Source organism: Panulirus ornatus, chromosome 10 (genome assembly GCF_036320965.1).
Source record: "Panulirus ornatus isolate Po-2019 chromosome 10, ASM3632096v1, whole genome shotgun sequence".
Classification (NCBI taxonomy): Eukaryota; Metazoa; Arthropoda; class Malacostraca; order Decapoda; family Palinuridae; genus Panulirus; species Panulirus ornatus.
This window is the reverse complement of record NC_092233.1, coordinates 24,414,544-24,432,849: the sequence shown is the minus strand read 5'-3', so window position 1 is coordinate 24,432,849 and position 18,306 is coordinate 24,414,544. Positions and strand designations below refer to the sequence as shown.

The 18,306-nt window shown below is 39.1% G+C and overlaps 1 protein-coding gene and 1 long non-coding RNA gene across 3 annotated transcripts in view; one reads left to right on the top strand and one right to left on the bottom strand.

The window, feature by feature from the left end:
* The window catches only part of sdt (MAGUK p55 family member stardust), a 963,188-nt gene extending 961,140 nt beyond the window's left edge, over positions 1-2,048 (top strand). Inside the window, 1 exon segment of the mRNA XM_071665600.1 lies at positions 489-2,048. The gene's annotated coding sequence lies outside the window, so the exon portion shown is untranslated.
* A 6,271-nt stretch (positions 2,049-8,319) lies between these two features.
* LOC139750665 (uncharacterized) overlaps positions 8,320-18,306 on the bottom strand; it is a 363,938-nt gene continuing 353,951 nt past the window's right edge. For both annotated transcript variants that reach the window (XR_011713195.1, XR_011713196.1), the window contains one exon: positions 8,320-9,728. This is a non-coding gene — a long non-coding RNA (uncharacterized lncRNA). The remainder of the gene's footprint in view (positions 9,729-18,306) is intronic.

Here is an 18,306-nt window from a genome sequence, read left to right as displayed (position 1 = left end):
AGTGCTACTCCTTCCATAGCTCTTGTCCTCTCACCAACCCCTGACTTTACATCGAAGACTTTTCCACTCTATTCTTCCCTTTTACCCTTGAGCTTCTTTTCACTCAGAGCCAGAACATCCCAGTTTGTATCCTCAAACATACTACCTATCTTCTCATCTTGGTTACATCCACATACATTCAGAAACCCCAATCTGAGCTTTCAAGGAGGATGAACACTCCCTGCTTGACTCCTGGTTCCTCATTTAGAAATTGAAAATACAAGAAGGGGTGGGTTTCCAGACACCCTTTAGTTGCCCTCTATGACATGTGGGGAATACATGGGAAGTATTTTTGTCTCAAACTTGCACTGTGTCCTTGTTTGGTCCACTGTTGAATGGATGTAGGGTTTTATTCAAAAATACAGGTTATGTTCCAGTCCCAACACCTTTATATAAGTTTTACATGGAAAAAGAATTGTATACACTAAACAGTGTGCTTTTTTTTCTAGGTACTCTAGTGCTCCTATGGTGCCAAAATGATACCCCTGCGCTTCCTTCTGGCCAAAGGCAGAAGACTTCTCCAGTGTGTTGCTCTCAAGACAGTTCCTACTACAGCGGAAGTCTCAAAGTGAAGGGCAACCTGGGAGCTATACAGTCAGTCATGTGAGAGTCGTCAGTTGGAAATTTGCAGCACGAAAGTACTGAAAAATTAGAAAATCTAAATGGTTGTGTCAGAGAATGGTTAGTGGTCATTAACATTAAAATCCATTGTGAAAATACTAATCGAAGATATTCAAGAAAATGAGTTAATTGGGTAACAGAATGACACTGTAAGTCGACTTGTATTTTCAACCTTCCTCAATTCTGTGTGGACCTGCAAATTTAGGTAATTACATCTAGACCAAAGCTCCATATACAAAAGGTGGGAAGTTTAAGCTTATTACATCTAATCAACTGACAATAAACTACAAACTAGATCTGTGGAAGGAAGTATTAAGCAGTCCACCTTTTGTTAAGGTGGCTCAAGTATGTGTGATACTAGACCGACTCTAGAAACACGTTATTTACCCTTGTAAAGAAAACTCCCCTACCCTTAAACTAGTTTTTACTGTCTTTTGTTATCTACATTTTCTATGACACAATCAATGTATATAAAATTCTTTACATTTCGTTTATATATATATATATATATATATATATATATATATATATATAACTCAGAACATATTAAAATGTCCATCAGTTGTAAAAGATACAGTATAAAGACCAATTTTTAACATGCATCTTTCAAATAGAATATCCTTCTTCCAACAGTTTTAAAAATGAAGAAAGACCAACTTCAACTTGTTTTTAACAAAAATGTTTCAGTGTTATTCAAAGAACTCAGATTCTTAAATGTATTCTGTTAAGATTGAAAGTACTAAGTCAATCCTATTATAGTTGAAAGCATTGCTCAGTAACTGAAGGTTTTTATTGGCAGTGTGCAATATTAAAAAGGAAATTGATGTTTTCAAAAAACTAAATCATTACTCTCATATTCTTTCCAGTGACCCCCTGTAAGTGTCTGTAATGTACATAGAGGTGCCATATTAAATCAGAGTTGTCCCTTAATACATCAAAGTTGTAACTCTGGTTATTTGCAGTGTTAATCAGCAATAATATATCATCCAAAACATGTGTTGTAAAGTCTTCAGTACTTCTACTTTCATAAGGCTTCTGAAACTAGCTCTCCCATTTTATAAAGGTAAATAAATTCAGGCATCTTATTCAGAATGAATGTTCCTTATACATATTCATTCATAGCCTGTAGAGAGAAGACTCATGATGACTACAAAAGCACAAGTTTGGTAAATTGGGTTTGTGATGTTGACATTTTACCCAGACAATGTTGAAAATACACTCATATAAAATTTTAACCAGTATTTCAGTGGTGTTTTTCCCTCATTTATGTAACTCCTGTATATACTGTTATGATCTTCCTATGTTTAATTTGTTGTAAGTAGAAACGTATATGCCTCATTATATAATAAACAAATTATGATTCCGAAAAATAAATGTGTATACCTGTATTTGAAGTCTAATTAATTTTTCATCCTTAATTAAAAAGACAGGCTAAAGCTTGTTAGAAATAGTACATACACAAGAAATACGTCTATATGCATGTGGATGTAATTAAGATATGTTGAGGAGAGACAGAAGTATTTTTGAGGAAAGAAACCTGAATGTTTTGGCTCAAAGTGAAACAAAACTTGAGGGTAAAGGGGAATAATGGTTTGGAAATGTCTTGAAAGAAAAGTCAGGGATTTACATGAGAAAGACAGACAACAGGAAGACTAAGTGGCTCACGACTGGGTTGTATGGGGAGAAAAAAATGTAATTCCACTTGGCAGTTTTTTAAGCTATCACTGACTCCCCGCTGCGGCACATTAGCCTTCTACTGTCCCTGTTACCTGTCAAAATATTTGTCTAAATGACTTTTGAAGGTATTCATAGTCTTAGCATTCATTACTTCTGACGGTAACTTACTCCAGTGCTCAGCACACCTAAAGAAAAATAAGCTTTTTCCCACGTCCGTGATTTATGTTATCAAGCTTGTTCAAAATTTTGAACACTTGGATGAAGTTGCCTCAAAGTCTATGTTTTTTAACCCATTAAAGGCAGGCAACATTACCTAACATTAGGCTATTTTGCTTCATAATTGTTTTTTTAAATTTTGGCAATGTGGAATCAGTCATCTACTATCATGACCTATGCTTACCCATCCCTGTAAACAGAGACCCATGCTTGCCCATCCTTGGTAAGTGCCAGTATTGGCTGTTATCTAATATTGTTTTAGCATTTTAGCCTCTTCATATGTTAGATTTCTAAGGGATGGGATAAATTTTGTCATGTCTTTGTAATTGCCCTAATTTTTCCTTGTCTTTTGTATAGTTTTGGGACTGCATATTCAAGATGTGGTCTTACCAGAGAATTAGAAAAAGAGAAATGTTTCTGGGGTCTTGTAATCAATGTTCCTGGCTTATGAAACTTAACATTTGGTTGCTCTTTTAGGAGAAAGCAGCAGGAGGTCGAGGAAGGTGCATGGGCTGAAAAAAGAGGGCAAATGAGAATTGGAGTGAGCTAGTATTGGTAAACTTTAGAGTGAATAAGAAGTTTTGGAAGATAAATAATGTGAGAAACAAGATAAGAAATGGGAAGATCACTCAAGGGGGCAAAAGGGGAAGTGGTTAAAGGTAATGATAAAGTGTGGAGATGGAGAGAGTATTTTGAAGAACTGTTGAATGTGTTTGATGATAGGGTGGCATATGCAGGGTGTTTGGATGGAGTGGTATGTGAAATGAGAGGGTCATGTAGAGTGGTTTGGTGAAGAAAGAAGGGGTGGTAAAAGCCTTACATAAGATGAAATGTGCTGAGCTGGCTGGAGCGGATGGTACTGCTGTTGAACTGATTAAGAAGGGGTGCCTATGTTGTTCATTGGTTGGTAAGGATTTTCAATGTATGTATATATGTATGGAGCATGTGTAGAGATTAGGTGTTTGCTTGCTATAAAGAGTATGTATGAAAAATAGAGAAACAGTAGTATTTCTATGTGGCATTTATGGATCTGAAGAAAGCATATGATGGGGTTGAGAGTTATGCCTCTTGGAAGATCTTAAGAATATACAATGTGGGACAAATGCTGCTAGAAGCAAAGAAAAGTTTTTATCAAAGGTGCAAGGCATGTGTATAAAAAAAAAAAGTGAATGGTTCCAAGTGAAGGTTGGTCTGCAACAGGGATGTGTGATCTCACCATTGCTGTTCAATTTGTTTATGGATGATGTGGTGAGTGAGGTAAATTCAAGTCTTGGAGAGAGGGACAAGTAGGCAGTCTATGGGGAATAAAAGGGCTTGGGAAGTGAGTCAATTTTTGTTTGCCGATGATACAGCACTGGTGGTAGATTTGAGTGAGAATCTGCAAAAGTTGGTGACTGAGTTTGCAGAGTGTGTGAGAGGAGGAAAGAGAGAGTAAATGTGAATAAAAGCAATGTTATTAGGTTTTGCATGGCTGAATGGAGAAAAATTGGAGGAAGGGAAGTGTTCTAAGATACATGAGAATGGATGTGGCAGCAAATGGAACCATCGAAGTGTAAGTGAGTCATAGGATAGGTGAGGGGGCGAAGATTCTGGGAGTACTAAAGAATGTGAGGAAAGAGAAATGTTTTCTAGGAGGGCAAAAATGGTTATGTTTGAAGGAATTGTAGTCCTAACAATATTATATGAATGAAAGGCAAGGGCTGTAGATAAGACTGTGCAGATGGTGGATATGTTGGAAATGAAATGTTTGAGGACAATATGTGGTGCGAGGTGATAGGATCAAATAAGTGATGAAAGGGTAAGAGAGAGGTACGGTAATAAAATGTGTGTAGTTGGGAGTGCTGAAGTGGGTGTGCTGTAATGTTTTGGACATATGGAGAGAATGAGTGAGGAAAGGTTGCTAAAGAGGATATATGTGTTAGAAGATAAAGAAACAAGGAAAACAGGGAAATCAAGTTGGAGATGGATGGATGGAGCAAAAGGAATTTCAAGCAATCGGGGCCTAAGCATGCAGTAGGATGAAAGGTGTGCATGAGATAAGAGTGAATTGGGGTGATGTGGTATACTGGGGTCAACATGTCAAAGAACTGAATTGGTATGAGAAGCATCCAGATTAAGCTATAGAATGGTTGGGACCTGGTTGTGGATAGGGAACTGTGGTTTCAGTGCATTAGACATGACAGCCAGAGAAGGGGTATGAGTAGATGTGGCTTTTCTTCGTCTGTGTATGGGAAAGTGGTGAGTGAGAGGGTGAAGCTTGCATAGAACATCTGAACAAGGATGAGTAATGAAGATGTTAGGACAAGGTGTTTGCATTAATAAATCTGTGACGAATGCTTGGAGAAAGTGTGTCTTCAGTTTGTAGCATTTATGGATCTGGAGAAAATGTGTTATAAGGTTGACTGTTAGGCCTTGAGGAAAGTGTCACGATTACATGGGGCAAATGGAAATTTACTAAATGCTGTGATGAATTTTCTTCAGCAGATTACAGGTATATGTAAGAGCAGGAAAGGAGGAGGGTGGAAGATCCTGATAAAGACAAGTCTGAATCAAGAATGTGAGATGTCAGTGTGTTCATGGATAGAGTAGGGTGTTATCAGAATCTGCTTGCTTTTGGTTACACTGCAAGTGAAAAGGCACCATCAGCAAGGTTGTACAGTATCACTAGATCACAATCTTGTCTTCTTAATCTTTAAAAAGTCCATCCTTTCCAATGCTACTAATTATATAGTGCAGTGTTTAAGATGATAGAGCCCCTCCATATTAGGGTTATATAATTATAATAGACAGGGTTGTGAGGAAGATAAATGCAAGAGTTAGAGTGAGGAGCAGGTCTACATTCTGCTAGGTGTGGCAGAACATGGGAAGTTAGTCACATACTGTTTGCAAATGACATAACCACTTGAGTTAGAAACTCCAAAACTCTTGACAGTTTGGAAGAGTAAATGAGAAGAGAACACTGGGTAAGTGTAAAAATAGTAAGGTAATGAGGTGCAACAGTAGTATAAATGGGAGGACCTAGAGAAAGTGAAGTAATTTAGCTATCAGGGAGTGGATATAACAGCTGGTGTAATCATGGAGTCTGAAATGAGTAATAGAGTGGAAGAGTGGGCAAGGTCCAAGGTCTATTTAGGAGAATGTGGAAGGAGAGGTCACTACTACTTTCAACAGTGTTGTAAGGGCCTAGAATGCAGAAGAAAGGAAGAGGACTGTGTCCAGCATAAGGTGTGGTAGTAAGTGCAGTCTGACTGATAAAGCTAAGACATGCTGTACTGGTTCAAACATATGGAGAGTATAAGTGAAGAAAGGCTAACCAAGAGTGTCTACATGTCAGAAACTGAGGAAGAAAGGGGCCCCATTACTGCACATATATCAAGAAAAAGATGGAAGGATGGAATGAAGAAGGCTTTGGGGTGTTAGGGCCTGAATATTCAAGATGGTAAGCAGCATGCATGGTACAGAATGAAATGGATCAACATGGTATATAGGGGTGATAGTGAAAGGGTTAGGGAAAATGATTTGGTAAACAGAGAAGAGGTAGTAAAAGCTTTGCGGAAGATGAAAGCCAGCAAGGCAGCAGGTTTGGATGGTATTGCAGTGGAATTTATTAAAAAAGGGGGTGACTGTATTGTTGACTGGATCAACATGGTATATAGGGGTGATAGTGAGAGGGTTAGGGAAAATGATTTGGTAAACAGAGAAGAGGTAGTAAAAGCTTTGCGGAAGATGAAAGCCAGCAAGGCAGCAGCTTTAGATGGTATTGCAGTGGAATTTATTAAAAAAGGGGGTGACTGTATTGTTGACTGGTTGGTAAGGTTATTTAATGTATGTATGATTCATGGTGAGGTGCCTGAGGATTGGCGGAATGCGTGCATAGTGCCATTGTATAAAGGCAAAGGGGATAAGAGCGAGTGCTCAAATTACAGAGGTATAAGTTTGTTGAGTATTCCTGGTAAATTATATGGGAGGGTATTGATTGAGAGGGTGAAGGCATGTACAGAGCATCAGACTGGGGAAGAGCAGTGTGGTTTCAGAAGTGGTAGAGGATGTGTGGATCAGGTGTTTGCTTTGAAGAATGTATGTGAGAAATACTTAGAAAAGCAAATGGATTTGTATGTAGCATTTATGGATCTGGAGAAGGCATATGATAGAGTTGATAGAGATGCTCTGTGGAAGGTACTAAGAATATATGGTGTGGGAGGCAAGTTGTTAGAAGCAGTGAAAAGTTTTTATCGAGGATATAAGGCATGTGTACGTGTAGGAAGAGAGGAAAGTGATTGGTTCTTAGTGAGTGTAGGTTTGCGGCAGGGGTGTGTGATGTCTCCATGGTTGTTTAATTTGTTTATGGATGGGATTGTTAGGGAGGTGAATGCAAGAGTTTTGGAAAGAGGGGCAAGTATGCAGTCTGCTGGGGATGAGAGAGCTTGGGAAGTGAGTCAGTTGTTGTTTGCTGATGATACAGCGCTGGTGGCTGATTCATGTGAGAAACTGCAGAAGCTGGTGACTGAGTTTGGTTAAGTGTGTGAAAGAAGAAAGTTAAGAGTAAATGTGAATAAGAGCAAGGTTATTAGGTACAGTAGGGTTGAGGGTCAAGTCAATTGGGAGGTAAGTTTGAATGGAGAAAAACTGGAGGAAGTAAAGTGTTTTAGATATCTGGGGGTGGATTTGGCAGCGGATGGAACCATGGAAGCGGAAGTGAATCATAGGGTGGGGGAGGGGGCGAAAATTCTGGGAGCGTTGAAGAATGTGTGGAAGTCGAGAACATTATCTCGGAAAGCAAAAATGGGTATGTTTGAAGGAATAGTGGTTCCAACAATGGTGTATGGTTGCGAGGGTTGTGCGCAGGAGGGTGGATGTGCTGGAAATGAGATGTTTGAGGACAATATGTGGTGTGAAGTGGTTTGATCGAGTAAGTAATGTAAGGGTAAGAGAGATGTGTGGAAATTAGAAGAGCGTGGTTGAGAGAGCAGAAGAGGGTGTTTTGAAATGGTTTGGGCACATGGAGAGAATGAGTGAGGAAAGATTGACCAAGAGGATATATGTGTCGGAGGTGGAGAGAACGAGGAGAAGTGGGAGACCAAATTGGAGGTGGAAAGATGGAGTGAAAAAGATTTTGAGTGATCGGGGCCTGAACATGCAGGAGGGTGAAAGGCAGGGCAAGGAATAGAGTGAATTGGATCAATGTGGTATACTGGGGTCGACGTGCTGTCAATGGATTGGATCAGGGCACGTGAAGTGTCTGGGGTAAACCATGGAAAGTTCTGTGGAGCCTGGATGTGGAAAGGGTGCTGTGGTTTCGGGCATTATTGCATGACAGCTAGAGACTGAGTGGGAACGAATGAGGCCTTCGTTGTCTTTTCCTAGCGCTACCTCGCACACATGAGGGGGGAGGGGGATGTTATTCCATGTGTGGCGAGGTGGCAATGGGAATGAATAAAGGCAGACAGTGTAAATTGTGTGCATGTGTATATATGTATATGTCTGTGTGTGTATATATATGTGTACATTGAGATGTATGGGTATGTATATTTGCGTGTGGGGACGTGTATGTATATACATGTGTATGGGGGTGGGTTTGGCCATTTCTTTCGTCTGTTTCCTTGCGCTACCTCACAAACGCGGGAGACAGCGATAAAGCAAAATAAACAAAATAAATAAATGATCACAATATATCAAAATGTACCAAGCTATATCAAAAAGTTTCTGTAATGTTATCACTAAGAGCAGATGAAAATAACAGCATCGTAAATTTACTAAAACGTTACTGTTGCTTCATATTTGAGACTCATTTTATTAAAGATGTAGCTATTGGTGCAACAAACCTGGATATTATAAGAATGAAAAATATATATGAAAGACTAGAAAAGGACAGCTGTGGAGGTGAGAAGAGAATAATATGGCAAGTGAAGAACACAAAATCTTGGTACATATATGAAGTGCTAGGTGAAACTGTGAAGAGTAATGGGAAAATAGCTATTAAGTAGCTTTGAAAGTGTGAGAGGCAGCATGGTGAAAGCTGTGCCATATCACTGGAAAAGTTATGCGACTGTTCCACCATATAACGGTAAAAGGAGTAGGAATAGTTATAAGAATCTATTTATCTATCAGTGTTACCAGAAACCTCCTACAATTAGTTACATTGGAAGTGAGAAGTCATATTTGGTGAGAATGTATTATTGGCAATGGAGTAGTGTCATTCAGGTCCTTCTTGCTCCAAAAGAGTCTATACTTGCCCCACTGCTGCACAGCCTGCAGGAACCCCATACAAGGGGGTCTAGGATAGTATAATAATGATCATTTATCTGCTATCATCACTTTGTTCCCAATTCAATGGTGGATCATGTTCACAGCCTCTGCAACACTGCTCTTTACTCCCCAACTCATTTTCTTTTTACATCAACAACCTATGTCCAGAGCATCAAAGTAAAACATGAACTTCTGCACTTAAAATGTACTCACTCTTTCACTGCACACTATGCTGATTTATCAACTGAGATCAAGATTTCCATTCATATTTTCATACACAAAATGCTTTCATTGTAATCAATCCCCATCATTCTTCTAATATCATCTCGACCATTCCTTGCTATAGTCAAATATCTCATTACATTAGTCCATCTCTTTCTGCTCTACCTCTCCTCCCAGTAAGTATCATTTATGGTACTTGTAATATATCTTGTTAACCCACCTACAATGCCATGTGTTCTATATGAATCACAAGGGAATGAAGTCAGTGTTATAATGATGGTATGTAACTATGTTCAGTGTTATATGCTTAAGAAGTGTGCCATTTGATGAGGCTGATAGTTCTCTTAAGGCAGTTCACTACTTGCTGAAAATGTATTGCAGCTCCTGAACAGATAAACCTATGGGGTGGAGGTAAGTGGAAGGTGAAATTTCATCTTTTGTTACCCACACTTAATTGATGTCCAGCTGGACAGCATAATAACTCAAACATTTAAAGGCTATGTCTTTCCAGTACATGTATCTAATGCAGAGTTACCATAAAATCTGACTTGGTTACTAAACTGCAAGGTATATACAAATCCTTCTCAGGATCATAGTTAAAATGAGCTTTGACATGCACTGTACCGTTAGACTGATTTGTGGCCAGGTGTTTGAAGGAGGTTGTACGCCACTTAGAATTATAATGAATGTCAATGTTCCAGTCATGCCTGCAACATGAAGACAAATATATCAGTGTTAAACTCATAAAAAAAGAGAAACAGCCCCCATAAATAAACAAAAAGCTTTAAAATTTGAGCAGTAGAAATTGATTGTACATACAAACTCCATAGAAAAAAATATTATTCCAGAAGATATCAGACTTCAAAATGTTTAATGGAAATTCCAGCAGAGGAAACTACCACAAGGAGTTTGCTATCCTATCCATTTGCTAGTCTGTAAAGTAGGGGTTGAGGACCACAGTTTTTAAAACATTCCCAAAGAAGATGCATAGGGCCCCAGGGGAAAAGCCCCATACTAACAACTGCTTTTGACAAGAATGCAAGTTTGTAAGGGTGAGAAGAATATGAAAGTAATAAATGTTGTGCAAGAGGACAGTAAAACAAAAATCAAATTGGTTTACAAATGACAAAGGATAAGAAGTAATGGGACCTTAGGGTCAAATGGACTTAAATGATGATAAGGTTGTGTGGTTTAAAAAGGTAGTTCATTGCAAGTGTGTAACTCTGAGATTACTGCTTGCAAAATTCAAGTATGAGATGTTTAAAGTTACAGTAAAGGCTGCACATGCATTATGTAATGATAAAGATGAGGAGGTTAATCCCAAGCCAGTAGTAATGACTTTCATATTCATCCCTGCTTACAAAATAAATCGATAAAATGACAGACTACAAAATAAATCAATAAAATGACAGACTATCACTCAAAAATAAGAAAAAATATTCAAAAAGTACCTTTACTCAAAACTACTTTTAGTTTAGGCCTTGTCTGCTTCTGAGTTAAAGACAGAAGGGAGAGTTGTTAAGACATCTTAAGTTCAAACTAAGAAAGAAGGTAGAGATGTTGTATATTTCCATTACTTTGGTTTCACATTCTATTCACTTCATTCTCAGGCACAGCAATGGTGATGAATAACATGACTATATGAAGAAAATATTATACTACATTCAAGACATACAGTGTGATGAAAGAGAGAATCTGATACTGTAAGTCTGGCTTCTTTCTTTTATCTTGAACTTAGTCTCAAGCTCCACTCATGCTCACAAAAGTACCATAAGTGGCAAATAACATGAATGGGTGAATATGTTGGAAATGAAATGTATATGGACAATATATGATGTCAGAAGGGTTGATCAAGTAAATAATGATTAGGCAAGAAAGAGATGTGGTAATAAGATGAGTATGTTTACGAGCCAAAATAGTTTGGACATATGGAGAGCATAAGCAAGAAGTTGACAAAAAGGATATGTGTCTCAGAGGTAGGGGAAACTGAACTGGAGATGAAAGAAAGTATGTGAATAAGATTCTGAGTGCTCAGGGGCCTGAACATGCAAAAGGGTGAAAGGTATGTATGGGACAGAGAGAATTGGACTGATGTGACATATAGGAGGAAAAATGCTGTTAAGAGACCAAACCAAAGCACATGAAGCAAATGGGGAAAACCAAGGAAAGATTCATGAAGCCAGGTTGCGGTTAGGGGGTTGCTGTTTCAGTGCATTTCACATGACAGCTAGAGAATGGATGAGTGAATAAGGCCTTTTCTTTATATGTTCCTGGTGCTACATTGGTATTACAGGTAATGGCAAACAAGTATGAAAAGAAATTTAGAAATTTTACCATGCATACACTAAAAACAAGTGTGAGGGAGAGTAGCTGGCATGTGTGGGGAGGAAATTACTTTGTAATACAATAAAATGGAATGGAAGTGACATCAATTTTGAGTGGATCTCAAAACTGTATAAGGAAACATGGAATGGTAGATGTCTACCAGATGGCTGGACAAAGGCTATTTTGCTGCATTAAGGTAGTAAAGTGAGCATAGCTGGCAAGGTATATGAGAGAATAGTGAATAATTGCATTAAGAGGATTAAGTGAACCCCATAAAGGTGAAGAATATGATAAGTTTACAAATGGACGAATGGTGTACACTTAGATATTTAGTGGAAAAAGTCCTAGATAAAAAGAAGAGTGATGAATAAACTATAAGATTCTAGCACCTTATATCTATCTATATCTCCAATGCCCATTTCCTTCAGGACCTCCCATCAAAGGGGTGGCCATGGTAAAAGAGTCTCCACTTATCCTTGTCCTTACATGCCTCCCTCACATACACTATTCAATGCATTCTTCCCCAATTTACTTCCCTTCAGTAATACTCCACTCTTTTTATAAATTCCACATAATCAAATCAAAACAACAAGTAAACAGGTAACTTCTAAAGAAAAAATCTCCCTCCTTGCGATAGGCCACTGTACTTCTATCCTTTTCCTTCCATCCTCCAACCCCACACATGTAACAACCGCTGCTTCACCTTCTCCAACATTAATCAGTTCTTCAAAATACTCCTTCCATCTTCCTTTCACTTCCTCCTTTCTAATTATCTATATCTCTGACACACATTTCCTCTGGGAATTTCCTCAAGGAGGCAATGGCAAAAAGGGTCTTCATAAATGGTGAACCCCAGTGCCGTTTCTTAGCCTTTAATGCCTCACCCTTAATAGGCTACTCGCAGAGGGCAACTCCAGTACAATATTTCATCCTTCTGATTCAGCAACTCTTTTAATTCCCACTCTACATCTTACATCTACCTCTTTCCTTTTTCTCCTTCCAGTGCAATTTCCTATTTTCCCAAAACAATTCACTCACTTTCTTCCAAAATTTTTATTTACTCTTTGATTTCCTCTATCAGCCTTTTAACACTTTCCTGACACATAGTCATCCCTCCCCCTCAGCTGAACTTCCACTGGTACATTCCTTTCAAGCAATCTACCACATGCCTTTCTTCTCTTCTGAACCATTTTCAATCTCATCTGTCCACCATGCATTTCCAGTTCTATTATCTCACAATCCTGCATCCAACTACTAATTCTGCAATCTTTACTATTATTTCTCTAAACATTTTAAAAACCTCATTCACATATGACTGCAGCCCTACACTTACTGCATTTTCATCTAAACAATCTGCCATCCTTCTTTTATATTCCTCCTTGCATTGCCCACACTTTCACCCCTCCATTCTTCCTTATGCCATACCTCCACTTCTCCTTGATCCTTACTAACACAAGCACTGCAAAATGGTCAGAATCTCCAGACATCCTCTTACAACTCTGGCATCTAGCACAACCTTTCATCCACTGCCACATAATCAATCAAGCCCCTTTGTTCTTCTCTTTCATCATTTCTCATCTATGTATATCTGTTAATCATCTTGTCCAGAGAAAAGGTGTTTGTAGGGAATCAATCCCTCTCAGTACTGATATCCGCAAGATACCTTCCATTCTCATACACCATCTTTTCTTACATATGCACTATTCCCATAATAAAAACTCTGACAGCATTCCATAAGCCTTCCCAGAACACCACAGAGAGCTGGAACTTCCTAAACAGTTTTACCTACTCATTTCACCATGTGCATTTTCTAAATCTTTCTTCAACACATTTCTACACTATCCAACCCTTTCCAAATCCACCTTGTTCTCCACCTGTGAGGGGTTCAGTATTCCTTTTAAGTTAAGATCCTACCAAATACCTTGTATCACTTTCGTTTTCTTTATCCTTGTAAAATGGAACAATTAATAGTAGTTGGTAGGTACCCAGTGAACATGGAGGTATATTACTAGTACGACCCACCTGGGTACTGGAAGGGTCAGAGATGGCCATGTAATAAGCAAGCACCTCAGTGGTTGTCTAGTTGCACTCCTTTGATGCAAGTAGCTGTCTTTTCTTTCGGTCTCACACATACATGGAATGCAGGCATTCTGTCCACATACATACAATCTTTCCTTGTCAAACATAACATTTGACAACTATTAACTCATGCAACCTATTCTATGTAACTCTAGATTTTCCTACCATGAGCGCTATGCCTTAGACTTGCCATTCTTCCCTTCATTTGTTACAGAGACATTCTCGAATCTGTGTTTCATATCAATGTACAGGAGTGGATATCAAGTGTCCAAGTAAGTAGTCACAGCTGCCTTTACCTATTGATGAACTCCTTTGCTTCTGGGGAAGCCAACATGAGAAGCAACCTAGCCGAGCTTTATCATGTCAACCAAACATTAGTCCAAAGCAAGCCTGGACTTCCTTCACCACTGTGTGTGATGAGTTCAATTTGCTGACGGCTGGCAAAACATTCCTCTGTCATTTTTTCAAACTTCACCACCTCTTGTATCAGCAAGGTAGCAGATGAAAATATGGCCTTATTCACACACATCCTTTCTCTAGCTGTTATTTATAATGAACTGAAAGCCACTGCCTTCTAATTCACAAACAGGCCCCATTAATCTTCCCATGGTTTGCCCTGACCACTTAATATGACCTGGTTCAATTCACTGACAGCATCACCTTTATACCACATTGTTCCAATTTACTCTATCCCTTGCATATCTCGCATCCTCCGGCATGTTCAGACCTTGGGCACTTCAAGCATTTTTCACTTCATCCTCATATCCCCTCTTAGGTTTTCCCCTTTTTCTTGTTCCCTTTCCTTCTGACATGTATATTCTCTTAGTAATCCCTCTTCACTCATCCTCTCCATATGTCCAAACAATTTTGGCACACGCTCTTCAACTGTCTCATACATACTCCTTTTACTACCACACCTCTCTTAAGCCCCTATCAGTATATTCTCTTAGTCATCCCTCTTCACTCATCCTCTCCGTATGTCCAAACAACTTTGGCACATGCTCTTCAACTGTCTCATACATACTCCTTTTACTACCACACCTCTCTTAAGCCCCTATCATTTCTTATTCGATTAACCCTCCTAACCCAACATACTGTCTTCAAGCATTTATTTTCCCATATTTCCTCAACAATCTACACTCCTGCCATGGTGCTGTGATATCCTCTCATCCACATGCCAAGAAATCTATCTAGGGGATTCGATGATTCTCCAAATGGAAAGGTTGAATTTCTCCTATACAGATTATTTCTTTTTAGGAGTGGGGTGAGGTGGGGGTAAAGCTCTCTTGTACTCCATTCTCAATGATCTAGAGGAAATTATCATCCACTCCACCCATGTTCCTGATCACTGTGACCAATTTCCTAATATTCCAGTTCTGTTTTTAGCCTGTAATCCTTTGCACTGTTGCTACATAATTTCACTCCCAACCAGATTCATCTGACCACACTCTATTTCAGTGATACCTCCCCCCTTAATAGTCCTTCCAACAATAATAACCTACGAAAGTTCTTTTTTGACTCTCCTGGGGTAAATCACTCTTATGTGGTGATGCCTGTTTCTAGAAAATGCAAAGCAGAAGGCATTTTGCAGGAATGGAAACATATATCCCCTTTTCCTCCAAGACAACCTCTACTTCCAATCCTTGGTTCAACCATTCAGGCAAGGGATCAGGCATACAGGTTTTGGAAAACTCTCCTTCCTCTGACTCCCAATCAGCATTCATTACTTCCTGTAATCATTGCAAGTATGTTATCCATGAGGCAAAGTATTCCTTATTCAAAGGAAGTGTGATAACCTCTCCTCTTCATCCACTGATAGGTCTTTCTGGTCTTTAGCCAAGGGCATCACTAACAAATTCAGTTTCTCCACCTTTCCATAATTTTCCATTCTTATGGTACTATAGCTGTCCTTCCCACAGACAAAGCAACTCTCTGGTTCTTGTTTCTCCTCTAACTCTGCCTTGGATGACTCTCGCATTCCTTCACCCCTTGATACTCCTCTTATCACTATACCCCCTCATAATCTTTTTACAAACTGACCAAAGAGCACATCTCTCTCTGGACAAAGCAAGGCTTATGGTATTGGAAGAGTGTGCTTCTGAACTTGCATCTGTGCTTGCCCATCTGCTCCATTTCAGTTTCAAAATCAGAACTTTTCCTTCTCTTGGAGGCATGTGTTGGTATATCCTATTCTTAAGAAGGGTGACTGTTCTAACTCCTTTATTATCCTGTTGCTTTGACATCTACTACTTCCAAAGTCTTCGAATTTGAACCCCTGCTCAACTCCCATAACCTCAGGCATCTTGATCACCCGTATGGCTTCTGTAAGGTGAGATCCTATCTTACTAAAATCTGGTCAGGTCCCTTAAAGATTTTGGGGAATCCTAAGAAGTTGCCCCCAACATATCCAACGCTTTTGACAGTTTGTGGTATCAGGGTCTCATCTCTAAGCTCACCTCTTTTGGTTTGTCTCCCTCACTTTGCTTCCTCTCAAGCCAATCTATCTCCATGGTTGTTGATGGATCAGCCCCTCCCCCTTTTCCCATCAACAGCAGTGTCCCTCAAAGTTCTATTCTGTCTCCTTCACTTTATCTCCTTTTTAAACTTCTCCTTTACATCAATGATTTCCAGTGTTCTAAAAATAACCAAATGCACTCATACACTGAAGACTCAACACTGCATTCCTCCACATCCTTCAATTCTGCTCATCTTTCTCTCACTTAATCAGCATTCTATTTTGACAAAACTTCCTTAAGAAACTAAGATTTGGACAGAACATCTCAGTAAGGTAGACAAAATCTGGTTATGTTTCTTACCATCTAGATCCAGTTTCTGCTCATCTTTTGCAATTATCCTCTATCCTTCGACGGGTCTGTAATTTCAGCTTTTAACCTAATGATCATATTTGGTATTACTGTAACATTTACCCTATCTTGGAAAGCCCACATTATGGAAATAGCTAAATCTACCTATAAGAAACTGGGAGTCCTGTTTAGATGTAGAAATTTCTTTTCTCTTGAATAATTACTCAATTTATTCAAAGGATTGATCCATCCTTGTATGGAGAACTGCTTTTATGTCTAGGACAGTTCTAGCTCTGCATCCTTACTTGGGAGAGCTAAGTTGAAAGCAGTCTGACTTGTCAACCCTCCCACGTTAATTTTGAAACTTGACCAACTTGCCCTATGCTGCAACTTAGGTTCACTTTTCCCCTTATTTACATATTACTTTGGTTTCTGCACCTGAAAGCTGGTTGCTTGTGTTCTCCAGGCACTAGCTAAACTGCAAAATACTCGGCAAGCTGCTGCATCACATGATTACTGTAAGGCTGTTGGCAATTCCGAGGTGGACTATATTGATAACTGTTTCTTTTCCTACACCTCAAAGCTGTAAAACTCTCTATAATTTCATGTCTGTTTCAATAAGCTATAACCTGGCACTTTTTAGAAAAGGTTTTCACTTCCCTCAAAAATTGTAAATACTTTCCTTCTTTTCTTTTTCCTTTTCATTAACCTAAAAAACTTTATCTATTCTATCAACAGTATATCTCTGATGCTCGTTCCCTCCAGGAACTCCTATCAAGGGGTGGCCATGGCAGAAGAGTTTCCACTTTCCCTTGTCCTCAAATGCCTCCCTCCCATACACCATTCCCCACATTCTTCCATTTCTCTCTCTCCAGTATTCTTCCACCCTATTTGCCCATGTCTCAGGTGGTGCCCATGTCTCAGGTGGTCTTCCTCTCTCACCAACCCTTTTAACTGTGCTATCATATGCTCTCATTATAAACTCTCATTCTTGCATTCTTTCCACATGCCCAAACCATTTCAAAGTATTACGTTTCACCCACTCTACAATTTGTATTCCCTGCCATACCACATCTCTCATACACCCCTTTGGTTTTTTCTTCATTCCATCTAGTCACACCACATGCTCTTCTCAAATAGCTCATTTCCACAATTTGGATCCTTGAACCCTATGACTCATTCCATAATCAAGTTTTTGCTGCATAGGTCTGGGTTGGGAAGACTACATTGTCCTTGAATCCTCAACTCACTTCCATACTTACATCTCTATCTTCATTTTTCTATTAAGGGACCCAATGATTTTTCTACTCTGTACTTCTTTTTCCCTTATCTCTCCTTCCATATCACCAAACTTACCCAAGACAGCTCTTAAATACTTAAAATTCTTTCACCACTCCCAGTCTTTCTCCCCCATATCCAAATCACAATTTAGTACGCTTTCTTCTTTCACTCTATGTGGTTTGACAAAATCCATACTTTCGCTCTGCTTCCTTTCAAACACCATTACTTTACTTTAACTTGCATTTAACTTCAATTGCCTATGCTTACACACATCATAAAACAAACTTACAACCTTCTGCATTCCTCCTCACTTTCAGCAAACAACACATTACCATCCACAAACAGGCTTGCCACTAGCCACCATATCTCACTAGCACACTCCATCTCTGCATCTGTTTTTACCTACTTTTGCTTCCATCTTTCTTATCACTCCATCCATCACTCCCTGCCTCATACCTACATGTATATCAAAGCTTTTGCTCAACTCTCCATCCACTCTTACACATGCATTTGCTTCTCTACAGAAGGCTTTCACACAATCCACCAGTTGTACCCCTGACCCATATATCATTGACACATCCCATAAAGCAATCACTTAACTCTGTCATACGCTTTCTCCAGATCCATAAAAGCTGCATACAGCTTCTTACCTTTCCCTAAATACTTTTCCATGGTCACCTTTACCACAAAAATCTGATACACATCCCCATCCTTTCCTAAAATCCCCTTGCTCTTCACTTATTCTGCATTCAGTCACTTCCATCACTCTATCAATTAACATTCTTGCACATGCTTT